This window comes from Anas platyrhynchos, chromosome 5, assembly GCF_047663525.1.
Source record: "Anas platyrhynchos isolate ZD024472 breed Pekin duck chromosome 5, IASCAAS_PekinDuck_T2T, whole genome shotgun sequence".
Classification (NCBI taxonomy): domain Eukaryota; kingdom Metazoa; phylum Chordata; class Aves; order Anseriformes; family Anatidae; genus Anas; species Anas platyrhynchos.
In genome coordinates, this window is record NC_092591.1 from 68,027,513 (window position 1) to 68,047,185 (window position 19,673).

The 19,673-nt window shown below is 37.8% G+C and overlaps 1 long non-coding RNA gene across 1 annotated transcript in view; it reads right to left on the minus strand.

Annotated features, from left to right (window-relative positions):
* LOC140002704 (uncharacterized) overlaps nucleotides 1-19,673 on the minus strand; it is a 43,420-nt gene that overhangs the window by 3,732 nt on the left and 20,015 nt on the right. Inside the window, exons 2-4 of the long non-coding RNA XR_011809962.1 lie at nucleotides 3,152-3,311; nucleotides 2,526-2,607; nucleotides 289-361 (exon numbers count right to left, since the gene is read on the minus strand). This is a non-coding gene — a long non-coding RNA (uncharacterized lncRNA). The remainder of the gene's footprint in view (nucleotides 1-288; nucleotides 362-2,525; nucleotides 2,608-3,151; nucleotides 3,312-19,673) is intronic.

Below are 19,673 nucleotides of genomic sequence, written 5' to 3' on the forward strand. Positions count from 1 at the left end.
CTGCAATCAACCTTTCAGAAACCAGGGTGTGGTTTTCACTAAAAGAATGAGAATTTTGCTTTTCAAGAGAACTAAGCTGGAGATGTAACAGGACAGAGCTCCTTTTTATTGTTAGGGTTGTTTTTGCTTTGTTGTTTGCTTTTAGTATTATTTGTGCTTTCCCTGGATAGTTTTCAGTGAACATGCTTCTTGACAATAAGCTACTTCACAGTCCAAGGAAGTATAAAAATATAGTCAAGTGAAATAGAAATCCATTCATTTCTACTAGTGGGCAGCATTAGAACTCACCTTTGTTAGTGTAATTCTGTTCATCTTTACTGCATGACTAAGGTCTGTCTTCTTTCGTAACCCCAGTTGTCAGCTGAGAATCAAGAAAATCATATTACTTTCCCTGAAATTCTCCAGAATCCTTGACAAAGAAAAGATTCTACAGTTTTAATGTTGCATTTGCTTTTCTCAATGTAATGCCACTTTATATTGGGTGTCAGAGAAGGGAATCTACACGTGTGTATCTGCTTTCACTTGTGATATGGCATGATGTAAGCTTATCAATACTGAATTAGCTTAAATACTGTTGTTTTAGAAGAAGAAAAAAAAAAGACCATTCTAGTAATTTTATTTGTTTATTAAATGCTACTCTTGCATAAAATGATGTAATGGATCTCAATAGAAAGTTTTTCTAAAATGGGTCAAATGGCAAAATTTTTTGTCATGTGATCTCAATCATTAGAGCTAGTTAACACTGTGGTCTCTAATAAAAAGAGAGAGATTACATTCGAAAGTGCCTCAACACTTGAATTTTTTCTTTTTATTATTAAAACAAACAAACAAAAAACCACCATTACCAAAGACTTTGGCAACAGTAATGATTAAATATTTGCTTCCTTCTTTGCTGTATCAAGACTCTATGGTCACATATTACTGTTGTTGTATTTATGGAAGAAGAGCGATGAGATATCTACATAGAAAACATACTGGGCAAGTTACTGAAGCAGATCATTGCAGCTTACTTTGGGTATCAGATAAACTTGTGAACAGGCCAGTGTGGACTTAGAGATTGTGAAACTAAGAACTACATGGGAATGTCCACATAGAGACTACAGAGTAGGTATCAAACCCAAACCACAAGCAAATAACTCTAGAAAAAATGCCAAGTCTCCATACAGAGAAATGAAATTGGGCCTATATATCACCCTACCACTCAGACATTGGTTCACTCCCTGGAGATGTAGCATAAATGTAGTCTTATTGCATGATTTCTGTTGGGTGCTTTAATGGTACTGGGATTTATTAGATGTTGGGGTAGTTAATGTCGGACCCAACAGATTGCTTTGTGGTTGGATTATCATCAACTGTCTCTGACTGGCTTCCAAAGTATCCTAACCACTGTCTCCCTTTCTTTAGAGCTGTGTCATGTCTCTAAGTATTCTAAGCAGAGGGTTAACTCTGGCAATGTTCTATTTCATTGTGGTAATAATGAAATTTAAGCCCAGGTATTCTGTTTGATTTAATTTAATTTCTATGACATACATACGGGTTTCATGAGGTTACTGGATATAGCTAGTATACATATGCAAAATGGTAACACAAGATTTTAAGAATGAAGACTAAGCAAACACTATTTTAAAAAATGTATTTCGAATGGGACAAACTCTATTAAAAAAAAAAAAAAGTATTCAGAATGGATTTTGCAGCTCCAGAGGTACAGCATGTACAGCTGAAGAACAGCTATCCTTCTGTCATACAGCCCCTGAAAGCACCACAATGCTGTCCTCATGTTTCTATTCAGACATGAGAATACAGGAATACTCTTCTGGAGGAACATCTCCATAGATAAAGTAACAGTTCATTGTGCTCAGGAATATGCAGCATTGTCCATGAAAAACTTAATGGGCACAATCAGCTTCTATAGTGTTTTCCAAGACCTGTTCATTTGGCTCTGAAAACTAGTTCAAAAGGATGAAGCTCAGGATATTCTGATATTCTCCTCTTCTTAGTCTGATCTCTTAGTAATAAGTATTGAAGACAAGAAGAACTACTGTGAGCCTAAGAGAAATTACTTTGTGTGCCATGAGGGAAAAAATTAAAGTCAGGGCATGTAATCTGCTCAGCTTTTAAAAATGACTAAGGGAGATGAGTGCTTCTTGACTTGAAATGAGCAGTCATGACACCTGGAAGGTAACAGAGATGTTAGGAATTCTGCTGACAACTTGGATAAATGTGCCAGAAGCATTTTTTTATTTTTTTTTTAACTCAGAATGAATACTAATGATGGATGAATGGGAGAAGTGGGGACACAGTTCCTCTGGCTACTGTCAGCCTGTGCTTCAGTGAAACGTACAATAAGGCAGCACTTGAACTTGTGACAAGATAATTAAATCTGTCAACTGCTTGTGATTGAGTTTATCAACAGGTCATTCACCTTTAGTTTCACCTCTCAGAAATGTTGGTGCATGATGTCACTTAGTTTGGTATATCCCCAGGATTTCAGCAAAAAGACATGCCCAAGTGACTGTTTTTCTTACCTTTCTGTTTCTTCAAATTCTTCCATGTCAGTGTGACTAGAATAGATGTGATTGGAGGGACTCTGAGGTCAACAGGTTGAATCTGAGAAGAAAGAAAAAAGATGAAGGAAAGAAGGAAAAATGACTTTAAGTGTAATATTTGAAACAATAATGCAGTTTCATTATGTTCTTTTTCAAGACCAGTTCCTTTCAGTTTGGGACCACAGGATGCGCTTCTGGGAAGTATGTTAACAACTTAAAAAGCTGTCAGCATAGTTGTCAGCAGAATTTGCACACTGATTAAGTAAGCAGATTTTTCTACCATGATGGTAGGGGTGCTGTAGTTATAAGTATTCCTTCCATTCCTCAGAAGCACACATTCTGACTTCTATATAATCAGACTAACTGATTTTTTGATACTTGCCTAAGGAAAAAGACCCAAGCAGAAAACCAACCACAAAAACAGTTCTCTTTTGAGAACTTGTAAAAAGTGATTTTGTTCTATATAAGTATTATATTCATTCCTACCAAAAGGTCCATTGCCATGATCTAATATTTCTCCTTGTTTATTCTCATAACAGGGAAATTAAATTATTGTATAAATCAAAATGAACCAGTGCTGAAACTCATACACAAACATAAGTTACCTCAGTGCAGGGAAAACTGTTGTTCTCTCGTACTGGAAGAAATTTAGTACTGTAGAAATGACTGTAAAATTATTTTGCCAAGACTTGATGAAATGTTCTTTTTCCTAGCTCGATCAACTTGTCACTTGCAGCAGAGCTTGGTAAACCATTCTCTACAGATCTGGAAAAAAAAGGAAAAAAAAAGAACAAATGTTGCATACCTTCAAACACAGCTAATTCTTCCATTAATGAAATCATCAATGAAAAAAAGATAATAATTGAAAGGACTCCCAGAGAGTCTTTTCAGGGTTTTCTGTCCTTTCATGAAAGTTCCTTATCCTCTTCAAAAATCTCTGAAAAATGGAAAAAATGGGGGTTGTTTTTTCATTGCCTTTTGTTTGTATTTTTTGTTGTTGTTGTTGGTTTGGTTTCATTTTTTGTTTGTTTGTTTTTATTTTTGTTATCTTTAAATTTGTTTTTAGTTGTAGAATGCATGGAATTTTATTGCATTCAGGCTGCTTTGGATGAAGAGGAAATAAAGAATGGTTGTCAGTTAATGAAGTAAATGAGGTCTAAGAATTTTAACAGGATTTATTTATTGCTAAACTATTTCTTGGACTCTGCAATTTCTGAGCCAACTACCTTAGATAAAAGCAAAAACCAAAAAGGTTGGATACCCATAAAACACTGACTGAGGTTAAATACCATAAACTCATAAAGATATTTTAATCTTCTCATAACTCCTTACCTTTTACTGCTGGTGATATCATCCAGATTTTTTAGTTCCACATGGAAGTTCTCTACTAGTCAGTATATTCACATTTTAGGGAACTGGAGAAAAGCCACAATGCTTCGTTGAAAATGTGCTACCACTCATGGAACACACTGCAGACCAAAACCTCATGATGACTGAAGGTCTCTATCATGTGTGCGACTGTTCTGATTTTTGTCTGTACTTCATGATGTACTGGGTGGTTTGTTTTAAACCAAGCACTCATTCTAGATAGCTCTATGAAATCAAGTACATTTAGGAAGTATATTAAAACAAAGAACATGTCTTGAAGCACACTACATGATTGTTAGAATAGAGGAACTCAGTGAGAATCATTCATCACAAGAGTCATCAGGCCATCATTACAAACTGTGATTCAAAGGCTTTCGTGAGAGAGAGATTAAGACTACACGTTAATAAAAGTGATATCAAAATCACAGGAGACAATGATTTATTTTCCTCCTTCTAATATATATACATTCTATTCTCTGAGATCCTACAGACAGTAGGCAAGAGGACTAATTAAAAAATATTTTTAGAAAGTATAATGCTTTAAGATGTCAAAGAAACATTTAGCCCTCAGAAGAGAAACTGCTGTCACCTTAAAAAAATAAAAGATTACTCTTTCTAAGTGCATCTACAATACTTTACAATAAATACTTTACAGTATTTCATCCTGGTCTCGTCGTATTGTCTATTTAAGTTGCCCAAGAGTTTCTGCAATAAAATCCTATTTGTGACAGTTAGGAGCTTTTATCTTTTTTAGACTAAAGTTTTTCATGCTGTAGATCTGACTTGGAGATCTGAAGTATTGCAGCGAAAATAGTAAAGGATTTAAAAAAAGTTCTAAAGAAAAAAAAATGTACTCCTGCAATATAAACTTACAGTAAGACTAGGAGTCAGATACAAGGTCAGCAGGAAACCAAGTGCACCCATGACACTGGGATAATATTAAGAATTGAATTGAAATGTGATGACATTCAAAGAGGAGTTTCGGAAAAGGGGACTGGAACTTTTACTGGAAACCTGAATCAGAACTGTGAGGGGTTTTCTCATTTTTGTCTTACTCCATTGCCTAGAGACACTAAAGATTTTAAACTGTCCTATACAATATAGCACATGGTTAATTCAAATTCATCTGTATATCAGGTAACACAGTAATGTAGTCCAATAAAGAACCAGAAATCACTTCTTTAACTGATTACCCAACTGTGCTGGGTGTGAACTGGGGCTGTGGTCTGATAAAAAGGAGGCAAGAGCATCATACTGTTAGTTGTTGCATCTCAACTGTAAGAAAGTGTCTTACAACAGGAAAGCTTCAGATTCATAAATTTCTTCTTCTTAGGTTCTGAGCTAGTGTGAGTGATGCAGAACAACTTAAGTCAAATCAGATGAGTTTTAAGCCACTAATTGTGACAAGTTCTTTGTCATGTGTGGCTCGTCTCAAGAAAGAGATTAATGTTGAAAAACAATATAGAATAATATTTTAAATTTCCATTTATTTCCATTTTATTTTTCTAATTAGATTCTTGTCTCTAATTAGATTCTAATTGTATTATTCCCAGAGCCTGGAACAGAACTTATATTTCTCTCAAAATTACATGTTTTCACCAATGAAGGCACAAAATCACTGGGCAAAGTGTCTCATTTTTATCTCACAAAATCACTGAATGGTTGAGGTTGGAAGGGACCTCTAGAGGTGATCTGGTCCAAACCCCTGCTCAAGATGGTTGCTTAGGACCACATCCAGAAGGCTTTTGAAGGTCTCGAAGGAAAGAGACCCCCCAACCTCTGTGGAGAACCTATGCCAGTGCTTTATCACCCTCACAGTAGAGAAGTGCTTCCTGATGCTCAGAGAGAAGCCCCTGTGTTCCTGTGTTCCCGTTTGTGCCCATTACCTCTTTTTCTGGTGATGTGCCCATCACCTCTTTTTGTTTTTCATCACTTCTTCTTTTTGATTTCTTAAATCTGTTCTCACAGAAATGCAAATGACATCGCTTATTGTCTTGGCTCTGGCCAGCGGTCGGCCCCTTATCTAACATGGGGCAGCTTCAGGATTCTTCTCACAGAAGCCACCCCTATGCCCCCCACTACAAAAGCCTTGCCACTACACATACCTGGGACAGTTGATTTAAACCTGTAGAGCGACAGTGACAGCAAAAGCCCAGTTAAGGAGCTGAAAATTGAAGCAGTAAATAAAAGGAACCAAGGTACACATAAATTTGTCTTTTTTTTTTTTCCATTTTTTTAACATATACAGAAAATATTAAAAATCTGGGTAGGCAAACATTCTGCCCTTGCATTAAGAAGCTTAAAAAAATATGAGTTGTTCTGCTAGCTATCATTCTGCAGCACCAATAGACTATAATTCAATTTATTGGACAAATGATGTATTTGAATTTGGAATTTCCACGTATTATAAATCCTGTTAGGATCTGCTATGTAACTATCAACGGATAGACTTGTGACACTATAAGAATGACTTGTAGAGTACCATGCTAAGACTTAATCCATCATTCTTTCTTCTGAATGTGTTCCACTGCAGCTTCCCCAGCCTGTTTACTATCTGCCTCTCATTTCCTCTTCTTTCTCACATAAGTGCTGAAGTCTTGGCTGAGCAAGAGAAAATTTCCAAATTCTCTGTCTATTCCTGTTGTCTTTATTCATTATAAGGAAAAACATGAGGAAAGACAGGATTTAGAGTGTAGGAAAAGACAAATAATGGAGAATTTGGTTCTGCATGAAGACCTCATGACTGCAGTCTAATGCTGCCACATAAAGGTGCTGGGAATCAGGTCCTACCTGACCTAGTGGTTGTATGTCTGACAGGGTCATTCCTGGAAGGTTAATGTTCTCTGCAGCTCTACAGTTCTGTCACTGAAATTTTGACTATATGAGGAAATGGAAAGGAATTTTTGTTCATTAGAGTATGGATCGTCTTTGCACCCTGATATTTGGTTTCTGTCTTACTGTACAGAAGAATAGACAATAAAGTAGTCAGAAAAGGTAGAAACTGTCCCACTAAATCAACTCTGCATAGAGGACAGTTTTTTTTCAGAGAATTTTACTCCTGTACTTCTGCAGAAACTAATCTAATTTCATTGCTGTGCAGGAGGGCATATGGTTTATCCTTAGACACAAAATCAATTAATTTTGACAGTTACTTTCACATTTATAAGCCATTTAACTAAGATTTTTTAGTGGTTTGTGTTTACAAAATCAGTAAATTTCCTAAATACAACAGAACATGTTTCTATAAAACTGTCATGACTCTTTCCTGTCTTCTGCAAACAAGTAGTATGGCCATAACCAGAATTACAGTATTCATAATTACAATTTGATGTGAATTCCCCCAATATTACTTGCTCCCCTCCGAATCTAGTTTAAAGCCCTGCTAGTGAATCCAGCCAGCATGCTACCTGAACTGCTCTTGCCTCATGTGGTCAGGTGTGCCCCTCCTGTGTCAGAATGCTCCGTCTCTCAAAAGCATGCCAAGATCATAGAACCTGAAACCTTGATTGTGGCATGAGCTATGCAGCCAATCATTCACCTGATCCGTACACTGCCTCCTCCTCTGATCCCAGTCTCCAGCTGGAAGGATTGATGAGAACACTGCTTGTGTTCCTGATCTCTTCAGCATCATTCCAAAGGACATAAAGTCCCTTTTGATGTTTCCGAGTCTCTTTGTCATGGCCTCAGCTGTAACCACCTGGCTTGACCAGTCTCGGTAGCCTCCTTGTGATGTCAAGAATACGGGCCACAGGCAGGCAGCAAACCTCTCTTGAGAGAGTCTGTGCTTAATGTGTATATGGCACAAATTACAATGAGCTTGTATGTGTTTTTAAAATTTTCTATTTATTCCATATATACATGTATATATATATATAAGATTTTCCTAAGTCTACTTTATTCTTTCTGCTTCATGAGATAAGTTATTTATTGAAACTGGGTGATAAATAAATTGGTGCACATGCTCTGGTAGAGCATTTGGAGAATCTCAGCAAACTTTCTAGAGCCAGTGCACTATTCATTGAGTAACCATTGGTAACCATAGAGCTCCTACTTACAGCTTGCTTGACTATCAAAAAGGATTGAAGGACAAAACAATCCTCTTTTAAAGCATCCACTTTTTTTACTGAGGGCCCTTTCACTATGTTGGAAACAATTTTGTATGTCTGCCACATTCAATACGCAGCAAGTACTGTGCCAGCTGGTCTGGAATCAACATGTTGAAAATATTCATAGGGAGCACACCACATGCTCAGGAAGATGGAAAACAGAATCTGACAAAGCAGCTGATGCCTGTTGGTGATGCTGAACTAACAGGCTACCATGCAGTGAGACATTTCAGATTCAAAAAACAGTACATTTCCTTCTTGCTTTTGACTGTGTTCCCTTACTGGCATGTGGCTTGTAATCCTTAAGAGGCATTCTCTACTTCACCTACTTCCCTGTTAACACGATACATTTCCATTTGTTTTATGTTCTGCATGGTCACCAGCAAATTCAGTCCTTCCCATCCCCTGCTGGCTTCTACAGCATTCTGTAGTTGTCTCTACATCTTAAATTATTGTCTTTACATCTTAAATTATTTAAAAAACAATTAAATATTATTGTAAAGTGCTCAAGTACTCTTTCCAGTAACATCTGATGATTTCTCTGTAGCATACATCAAGAGCTGTTAGCTGATCCACAGGTGACAATGTGAGCTCTTCATTGACTTGGTGAGTATTCACTAGCAGTCAGAGAGATTACAGTATTAGTTCACTGAGCCAAATGGACAGCTTTTAGACTCCAGATTTTATAGTTCACAAAGCCTATATTTCCCCTTGCTTTCCCTAATTTTACACCAGTGTGACTCTGTTGACTCAGTGAGACAGTTCTTTGTTTGCCATTAGGCACAGAAGGAGACAGGAAAGTTCTGCTCTTCCTTGCCCGGTACTGTCTATGCTGGCTTTTGTTTTGTGAAAACTTGTCAGCAATAAATGGTTATGCAGACAGTATGTATATGAGATAAAAACAAACTAAACAAACAAGCAACAACAACAACAAATATATGGGCAAATCCTTAATATTTTAATCTGCCAAATAACAGATGTACTTTTGTTCAGAGGTTTTCATGTGTCACTGTCTTATCCTATCCTAAACCATCCCCTGTAGAAAAGATTTTGTTTGTTTGTTTTGATTTTTTTTCTGATGCTGTCACCATCTAATTAACATTATGTGTTGTGAGTGAGATAAACAATGTGTTGTGAGTTAAACTCTATGACATTCCAGCTGGATTTAAATCAGAACTGTTTGCTCTTTTCAGAAAGATCTCATCAGGCTGACAGTCTAGCAATTTCACTGCTGTCCTTTACATCATGAGACTCCTCTCACCATCTTAATGCCTCACAAGGACAGACACTGCTGCCAGCAAAAACTTTATTGGAAGAGGCTCTGCAGAGATGATGCATTAACTCTAAAGTGCCAAAAAATTAATTGTGGGGCCAAGCTGAATGTGTCACTGCCTTTAATGTCACTTTATCAGCAAATTGGAAAGGATTATTATTCAGATTAATGTGAAGACTATTCAATACAACAGATGCACAATTGCAGAGGAGTGCCAACTTCTTTCCTTGATTGTTCTTTGCTTTTGAAGTTTTGAAGTTTGAAAGAGTGAGACTTCAGCTCACTGAAGGCTCATTTAAATCAGCAAAGTTTTTCCACTGAAAAGTGTAAGGGAGTACAAAGCTTCATGAATCTGGGTTAAAGTTGTGATAATCATTCTAGTTGTGATAATCATTCTAATAGGTTCAAGTACTAGGAAAAATAGGGAGAGGTTAAAATTTTTCTCCTTTTGACAAGTGAGAAGTGTAACTAACTTACCCACACACTCTCACAGATCAAACATAGATCTGAAACTTGCAGCTTTTTGTGTTTTCAGAGACTGACTTCTTGAGATTATTCTCTTATAAAATGGATACTAATAGAGTATGGAAGAGGAAGAAGCAGAAAAAATGAAAAAATATTTATATTTTCATTTTTAAAGTCTTTAATATAAAAAGATTCCAAAAATACAGTTCAGAGAAAGATCAAGTTTCTTTTATGCAAGTTAGTGCATGTTGTAAGACAGATAAAAGATCCTGCAAGCCAAACCTGGGGAGTAAAAGCAGAAAGGGACTGACCTGAATTACTTGAACCTTGTTGATGCAGTGCACAGCTACACTAGCCATGTAGCTGTGCACTTTAATATCTTTAATTTTAATAATCTTTAATTTAATTTAATTTTAATTAATTTAATTTAATTTTAATAATCTTTTAATAATCTTTAATATCTTTAATATCTTTATTTTAATATCTTTAATAAAGATATTAAAGAAGATGGGCCCCAGCCCCCAGTGGAAAAACACCACTGGTGACCAGTAGTCAACTGGGTGTCACTCCATTCACCACCACTCACTGGGCTTGGCCATCCAGCCAGTGTTTAACCCAGCAAAGAGTGTATCTGTCCAACCGATGGGCTGCCAGCTTCTCCAGGAAAATACTATGGGAGACCATGTCAAAGGCCTTGCTGAAGTCTAGGCAAACTACATCAACACCTCATCCACCACATGGGTCACCTGGTCGTAGAAGAAGACAAGGTTGGTCAGGCAGGACTTACCTTTCATGAACCCACGTTGACTGGGCCTGATCCCCTGGTTGTCTAGCATATACTGTGTGATTACATTCAAGATCACTGGTTTCATCACCTTTCCTGGCACCAAGGTCCGACTGACAGGTCTGTGGTTCCCTGGGTGTTCCTTACGACCTTTCTTATGTATGGGCATCACATTAGCAAGTCTCCAGTCATCTCAGTCATCATGGTCCACCTCTCAGGTTGACCTTGACTGCTGATAGATGATGGAAAGTGGCCCAACAATCACACCCACTAAATCCCTCAGCAAGCTCGGGTGGATCCCTTCTGGTCCCATGGACTTGTGACGGTCCAGGTGGAGCAGCAGGTCTCTGTTCCCACCTGAACTGTGGGGGGTTTCTTCTATTCCTCATCCCAGACTTCCAGGTTGGGAGGCTGAGTATGCCAAGGATAAGTGGTCTGGCTAGTAAAGACATCTGTCTGTAAAGACAGATGCAAAGAAGGCATTAAGAACCTCAGCCTTTTCCTTATCTTCAGTTCCCCCCTGCATCCAGTAAATAATGAAGATTCTCCTTGTTCCTCCTCTTGCTATAATTGTATTTGTAAAAACATTTTTTGTTATCCTTAACCATAGTGGCCAGGTTGAGCTCGTGCTGGGCTTTGACCTTCCTGTTTTTTTCTCTGTATATGTTGGCAACTTCCCTGTACTCTCCCCATGTTGCCTGCCCCTTCTTCCACTGGACATAAACTCTCTTTTTCTCACCGACACTCAGCAAAAGTTCCCTGTTCAGTCATGCTGTTCTTCTTCCCTGCCAGTCCACCTTATGAGTCCTTCTCTGTTTGTGAACAGCAGGTCTAGCAGGGCACCCCCTCTGGCCGGCTGACTAACCAGCTGAGTTGGGAAGCTGTCTTCATGCACTTTAGAAATCCCCTAGCCTGCTTCCTTTGAGCTGTATAGTATTGCTAGCATTTTTCCAGGAATTTAAAGTCCTCTATGAACAAGTGCTGTTGATTGAGTGACTTCTGCCAGCTGCTTATAGAAGACCACATCCACCTCTTCATCCTGGTTTGGCTGTCTACAACAGACGCCCACCAGGATGTCTGCCTTGTGGGCCAATTCCCTGATCCTCAGGTATCTGTTCAGGGTTTTGTTGTGAATTTCTGTGAACAGAAAATAGGTAGTGTTTTATTGTTTCTCTTCAGTAATGTGAGAAGTTTAGAGAGATTTGTTTTAGACCATTTTAGTACTGCTTCGCTCTCTCCTCTCCCTACTTCTTTTTTTTTTTTTTTTTTACAGTAAAGCTATCAATAAAACTGGGCTGGTAAATTTAGGCTTTGAGAGTGAATATGTACAGTTTTAAATTGGAAGATGTATTTTTAATTCTTTTGTTATTTGATTTATTGTCACAGTCAGTAATGTAGAGACAGACAGAGAGTGTCTTTTTAAATGTGATCTAGGATAATAAGGTAACTTCTCAAATTTAATAAATACAAATTCCTGTAAATAAATATAAACAAAAGGACCTACTTACTCAGGTAGAATTTAAAATGATCACACTGGGGGGCCTTTGTTTATTTATTTATTTATTTATTTATTTATTTATTTATTTATTGTGCTGTGTGTAATTCCATAGTGTATGCAATTACTCAGGTGCTCCATCCATTTGTTTTGTAGAAGCACCTGTTATTTGTCTAGAAAGTAGCTGACATACAACATTTTAAATGAAAATGGCAAATGGAAAATGAACAGACAGCAAGCTGTTTGCAGCAGCTGCTTGTTTGTTGTCTATACAAATTGAATTTGGCAAGTTCTATTCATCTCTTTATAAAATTGTATTTGTAGTTGTCCTAAGAGATTATAAAGATTTTCATTTGCTGTTCATATAATTATAGTAATGCCTCAAGCTATCTTTATAATAGTAATAATAATAATAATAATAATAAATAACAGAAAAAACAAACAAACAAAAAAAACATAAAAGCTGAGTTTAAGGATCCCAATAACTTTTATCTTTTCCGAGACAGTGTGACAGTTGCTCATTCTCTACTGTTCACATGCAGTTCTTTGACTTTGTGCTGTCTATGAATTTTTCTTGCCAATGATCATGATGCACGTATTTGAGTAGTGTAGACCATAAAATTAAAGAACTAATGACAAGTAGAGTAGCTTATGAAAGACTTCTCAGAAGCTGTTTTATACCTAATTGCCACAGAGGCATAATAAGTTTTAGATATTAGGAGCAAGTCCTGCTGTAATCAAGAAATATATCACATGCCATATGACTTGAATAACCATGAAGTTATTAATTCCTCCAGCTCAAGGTTTTCTTTAAATTACTAAACTAATTATGTTGAGGATGGTTATGAGTAAACAAAGAATATTATTTTTCTTTCCCCACCATTTCCGTGTGTGAGCTATTTACAGTTGGAGAATTTTTGTAATAGCCATTTGTATAAAACCTATTATAATGGACCCCTATTCTTTCCTGAAGCATTGGAAGTAGAGGAGATAATTAATAATGGTTATCTGAAACCAGATAAGATTGGCTTGGGGCCTGTTTCAGAAGTGCAAGGGTACTATGTTTTAAAAATATAAACTACTTATACATGACACAAACTGCTCTGTAATAACGCCACTCCTAAAAGGAACAGTTTTTGCCCTGTTTCAGTCATAAATTTCTTCTGTTTCATCTATTCCTTGCCCAGTCCAAAATCCCTGCTTGGAGTCTTCACTCCTCGTTACCTCTTCATACCTCTTTCTCGGGATAACTTTGTGTGCATTCAGTGTTTTGAAAACTAGCATTATTTAACCCAGGTTCTTAAACATACATGACAAATATTTGAGACAGATAGGTACATACTGTGAAACAGCCTATTGAAAGCAAGAAATGAATAACACACTTATAACTGCAGGCTTATAGTTGCAAAATTGTTTAGTGTATAGTCATCACTGACTATACTGCTTTGTGTTTGGTACATTCAAAAACACATCATTTTACTAAATTTTTGAAGGCCAACTGCAGCCAATCACCAAGTAGCATTCGTCTGAGTAGAGATATCAGCGAATGTGAATCTCTGGATTGTATTCAACCTTTGATTACATACGAAATATGCAAACAGTAACTGGTCTTGATTTTCCTTTTAAAGCCCAGTGACATCGCAGAGTGTCTTTGAATTGAGCACCAAGTACACACAATACATCTGCTATTTGTATTAATGGCAGCTAATTGTTTTCCATAAAGGTATAGTAATTTTTCAAATTTTCCATCTTTGGTTGATTAGCTTTTTTTTTTTTTCCATAAAAAATGTAAAAAGTTGCCTGTCACATGTCACACACATGTCACATCAAGAGATCTTTATCCTTCTTGTCATCCAGGCACTGAGCCACTGAATCTTTAAATCTAAAAGAATTTATATTTGTTGTGCCTCTCTATTAGATAAGCTGATTCTGTTTGTGATCTGTCCTGCAATACAGTGATATAAGGTATTACTACTACATAAGTGTTGTTTTGTATACTGCTCAATGGCAAACATCAAAATGCACTTCCATGCTCTTGGTTAGTGTCACATAAGTGTTACTAGCAGTATGCAAAACTAAAATAGAGACTTTCTATAAGAGTGTCAAATAATAGGGGTCTGCAAAATTATGATGCCTGATACATCAATATTAAACAAGATATAAAGATATAAAACAAGATACTCATTATTGCCTAAGCACATCCACATTAGCAGTCTGGCTTGCTTGGTGGTCCTCTGAATTTGCCATATGAGTAAGAGCTGTTCCACTTCTGGGACTAGAACTTCATGCTACAGAAACTCGTAAGTGGCCTTATAAAATCTGAACTATCAAGCTTATATGATATTACTGGCCAATGTTGGCAGAGAAACACCTTGTAGCAATACAATACTAAAGCCATCAGTTTCAAAGGTGCAATGTCTTATAATAAACGAATATGCTACGAAGCATACACCAGTCCAAGCTATGAGCAGCCAGTTTCTTGAGGAGAATGCTGTGGGGAACTGTGTCAAAAGCCTTGCTGAAGTCAAGGTAGACCACATCCACAGCCTTTCCTTCATCCACCCAGCATGTCACTTGATCAGGTTCATCAAGCAGGACCTGCCTTCCATAAACCCATGATGACTGGGCCAGATCACCTGGTTGCCCTACAAGCGCTGCGTGATGACACTCTGATAATCTGCTCCATGAGCTTCCCTGGCACTGAGGTCAAACTGACAGGCCTATAGTTCCCCAGGTCTGCCCTCCTGCCTTTCTTGTAGATGGGCGTCATGTTTGCTAGCTGCCAGTCAACTGGGACCTCCCCTGATAGCCAGGACTGCCGATAAATGATGGAAGGTGGCTTGGCCAGCTCCTCTGCCACTTCTCTCAGTACCTTCGGATGGATCCCATCTGGCCCCATCAACTTGCGTACATCTAAGTGCTGTAGCAGGTCGCCAACCATTTCCTGCTGGATTATGAGGGCCACATTCTGTTCCCCATGCCTTTCCACCAGCTCAAGGTACCGGGTATCCAGAGAACAACTGTTCTTGCCGCTGAAGACTGAGGCGAAGAAGGCATTAAGCATCTTAGCCTTTTCCTCATCTCTCCTCACTAAGTTTCCCCCCGCATCCAGTAAAGGATGAAGATTCTCCTTAGTCCTCCTTACACATCCTTACACAGTCCCTACACATCCTTACAACATCCTTATAATACTTCTGAGTGGCCTGCCCTCTTTTCCAAAGCTCAAAAACTCTTTTTTTTTTCCTAAGCTCTAGCCACAACTCTGTTCAGCCAGGCCAGTCTTCTTCCACACTGGCTCATCTTTGGGCACATGGGGACAGACCGCTCCTGAGCCATTAAGATTTCCTTCTTGAGGAGTGCCCAGACTTCCTGGACTCCTCTGCCCCTCAGAACTGCCTTGCAAGGGACTCTACCAACCAGTGTCCCAAACAGCTCAAAGTCAGCCCTCTGGAAGTCCAAGACAGTGGTTTTACTGGTCCCCCACCTTACTTCGCCAAGAACAGAAAACTCCACCATTTCATGGTCACTCTGCCCAGGATAGCTCCCGACCACCACATCTCCCACCAGTCCTTCTCTATTTGTGAACAGCATGTCCAGCGGGGCACCTCCCCTGGTAGATTCACTAACCATTAATGTGGCTCTGTGATCTCAAGTGCTAGCTTTTGCAGATATGACTTTGAACAGATTTTAAACACCAAATTGATCAAGAGGATTAACTGACTTACATTCTCAAGATTTTTCAAAGTGTGGAGCAAGTGAATATTTCTACATTAACAGCTAGTGTAGGCAAGTATGGAATGGAGACTGATGTTTGCTTCAACTCATCAGACATGGAACAAATAGAGTGAAAAAATACATGAATATAAATATCAATATGGTAATACTTATTATGGAAGGAAGTTAAAAATGCAAAACATCTCAGTTTTGAATATTTAACTCTTAGAAGAAGGTGTCACTTTATGCTAGAGAATCACTGATTCCATCTAAATGCAAAGGCATTTTGTAGGGAGTTCTTGGCTTTAGTATCACTTCAGGTTTTCCAGAAACTTCAGTTCAGTTTGAAGAAAGAATAAACTAATTTCACTGGAGAATTCACAGGACTTTTGTCAAGCAAGTGAAAGCCATTTTAAGTAGGGGCTAAAGTAGGAGTTTAAGAATAAAAGTGAAAGGAGGGATGTTAACACCAAATATTTATGCTCTGGAAACTGACCTGAACTTTCTTTTCTTCTTGTACTTTTATTATGGAATTACCATAGACAGCACACGAGCAGCATCACACCAGTTATTTTACCTGCCCTTTGTTTGGTCTTGTCCATTGAGAAACAATGGGTTAGAGGAAGTGAAAGAAATTAGCCCTTTGAAGACTTACTACAACTGTAGAGGAAAGCCCTGAAATTATGGAACAGAAATGGGTTCTTCCTAATGCTAGTAGGGAATGTGAATAATTTAAGGGCTTATAGAAAACTAAGGATGCAAAATGTTGTTCTGTTCTCTCTTCTAAGGGCCTCAGGATTCATCTTGGACAGAAGGCTGCAGATATCCAAAGGGATGGCACAAAACACACATATTTCTTACTTGCAGGCAAATAGGAAGGATTCTTCTTTGGAGAAGCAATCACTTCATCTCTTTTGGAGACACATTTGTGGCTGGATGACTTTATATCTATCCCAGTGGGAGCCATTGTGTCTACAACAAAGTCTGGCTTCCATTCTCCCATCCAGATGAGGAAATCACAGTGATATAATTTATTTATTTATTTATTTATTTATTTATTTATTTATTTATTTATTTATTTATTTATTTATTTTAAGCAGATTTTTTTTCTACAAGGCCAGCCTCTCCTTATGTACAAAGTTTTTTCAATTTCATGAGCCTCATTTAGCTCAATGTCTCACCCCAAACTGTTTATAGAGGATAACATCATAGTAAAACAAGAAAGGTCTCTTGAGGGAACAGATGCAGTCATGCTGGGCTGTGTAATTACTTTGGGAGTGTATATAACTGCATTGTAATCGTTCCATTGCACCGTCAGGAAAATATGTGCCTTAGTGCAATAAGATAGCCAAATACAAACATGGCACCACATTATTTCCTCCATTGTGAAATCCATGTGTTTCACGTTCTTCATTTTGGCTCCAGAGACTTCCTGTGTTAGTAGTGGAATCAGTAAAAAATATGTTTTGAGTAAAATTTAATCATTTATGATTTCAAACATAATTTTCTTGGTCATCCAATACCTTGCAGAGTTAAATCCTGTTTTGTTTTCTGTGGCAGGATTCTGTCTGATGGGCAATGGCAGCACAGTTTTGTGTGAAATCATGCAAAACATAGTCTGAAAAAGAAACATGAGCTTACTTATACTTACAAACCCCTTTTATACACATGCACTCAGACTATTGCAGTTGTTGATTCATTAAAATTACAAAGGCTGACCAAGACTGCTCTGTAATAATGTGAATGCTATGTTTGGTACTTAAAAAGGGAACATTAACATCATCTTCCAGAAATAGATTTAAATAACAATATATTTAATCTGTGTTTTTAATAAGTCTTTTATACTTTTGTAATCACTGCACTATGGAGTTTATTTAAGTCTGTTTATAAAATAGTCCATCCTGGCTGGTGTAACAGTAAGTTGAATATCAGCAGAAATTCAGCTGACTCATACAACTCTCAGACAGTTTAGGCAAATACTAATTTCCTACCTAGATGATGATGATGATGATTATTATTATTAATTACATTAATACTGTGGCCTTTTTCCCCAGTGTTGGTGCACATATTTCTGGTAATTTAAATTGCTGCTATGTTAATAGCATAATCATCTCCAGTAAGTAGACTCTATCTATAGCAGAATGAAGGAAGTTCTTATGAACTTGTGCCCTCTTTGGAGATGTCTCAGATGAAAAATGAAAATTATGGAGAAAATCAGATGTGGAAGAGTTGCATTGTCTGAAATCTCTCTTGCATCTTGATAAGGAGTGAAAGTAACAGATGTTTTAAACAGATAGTAGTAATGCATATACAACTACCTGAAAGGAATCTATGGGGATCTAGGGGGTCGGCCTTTTCTCACAGGTGATAGGACTAGAGAGAATGACCTCAAGTTTTGCCAGGGGAGGTTTAAATTGAAAATTAGGAGACATTTCTCCTCAGAAAGAGTAGTCAGGCTTTGGAACAGTTTGCCCAGGGAAGTGGTGGAGTCACCGTCCCTGGGGGTGTTTAAGGAAAGGTTGGATGTGTTGCTTATGGACATGGTTTAGTGGGTGACGTTGGTAGATGGTTGGACCAGATGATTCTGAAGGCCCAACCTTAATGATTCTATATTTGGAAGACATTTCCCTGGACTGCCTTTTAAATCTTCATGGCAACATTAAGATCACTGGCCCAAACTCAACCATAATACCTGTGCTAGTAAGTTCTGCAATATTAAATAATTAATTATTAATAAATACTTACTCAGTAAGATCTTACTCAGTTCAAATCAAACATAAATAACTTCAGATGACTCCTAAACTCTCCAGACAGCTCTGGTGTTGCTGTAGAATGGAATATGATTTTTCCTTACAACCCACCAGTTATTTCCATGTCTTTTCTGGACCTTGGGATCTCTTTTGGGAGCTACATTACGCAGGGAAATATAATAAGGCTGAGATCACCACTGCCTCAACGTAATGCAAAGTTTAAGGCCTTTATCACAGCCAGTTTGGAAATGAATGCAGCCCCATCTTCTCAGCATTTTAAGACAGATGACTACCCAACACTGAACTGTCTCACGTTTTCAAACTGAGACAGCTTTGTAGAAATAATAGAAAAATTTCATTACAATTGGCCTAGCATGGAATTTATCCTTCAAAAGTTTGGTGGAATATCCTCGTAGACTTCAAAACTAGTACATCATCATTTGAACACTCCTTCATTTCTCCACAAGGACCCAACTGTTAGTCCTGGTAGCTATAGATAATTAGTCATATTAGCTCATCAAATTAGCCGATCAGTCACTTGAAGTCTGTTGACGACACCTGTTCTGAGCTCTACTGTGTTGTTCAGCAAATGACTTGCGGAAATCAGACTCTGTCTACAACCTTGGGATGGTTATAAAGCAGGTAAATTTATTCTCCAAAACCCTATGAGGTGTCATCTTGAGCTACCTTATGTAGGATCTTGGTCTTTTCCAAATACATATATATAGAGAGAGATCAGTCTCAATTCGTCCTGTCTCATTTGCATACATACAGCAACTCAGCTTTATTAAAGTGCATACTTCCCCTTGGAAGGCAACTAAAAGGTCTAGTGCTTAAACATTCTTTTTGATTTGTTCTAGTTGCTTGCCCCAAACTATAAGATGTTGTTGCAAAGATTGGTTTCCTCCTTGCATTAGATCTTCTCCTTCGTATGGCATTTGGTAAGGCCTTCCATACAATATCTCAACAGAGACTTATCTTTACCAATACATATTGGTCTCTTGACAGATTTTACCAATCTGTTGTTTTATCAAAAGGTTCATGTTTTTTCCCGTGGCCACTTGCCTGCGGCCTATATGGAGTGTGTTGTTGCCAGTCAATCCCCAGCACTTTGCTGACTTGTTGGGTCAGTTCTACAGTGAAATGTGGTCCCCTGTCAGTAGACCTTACTG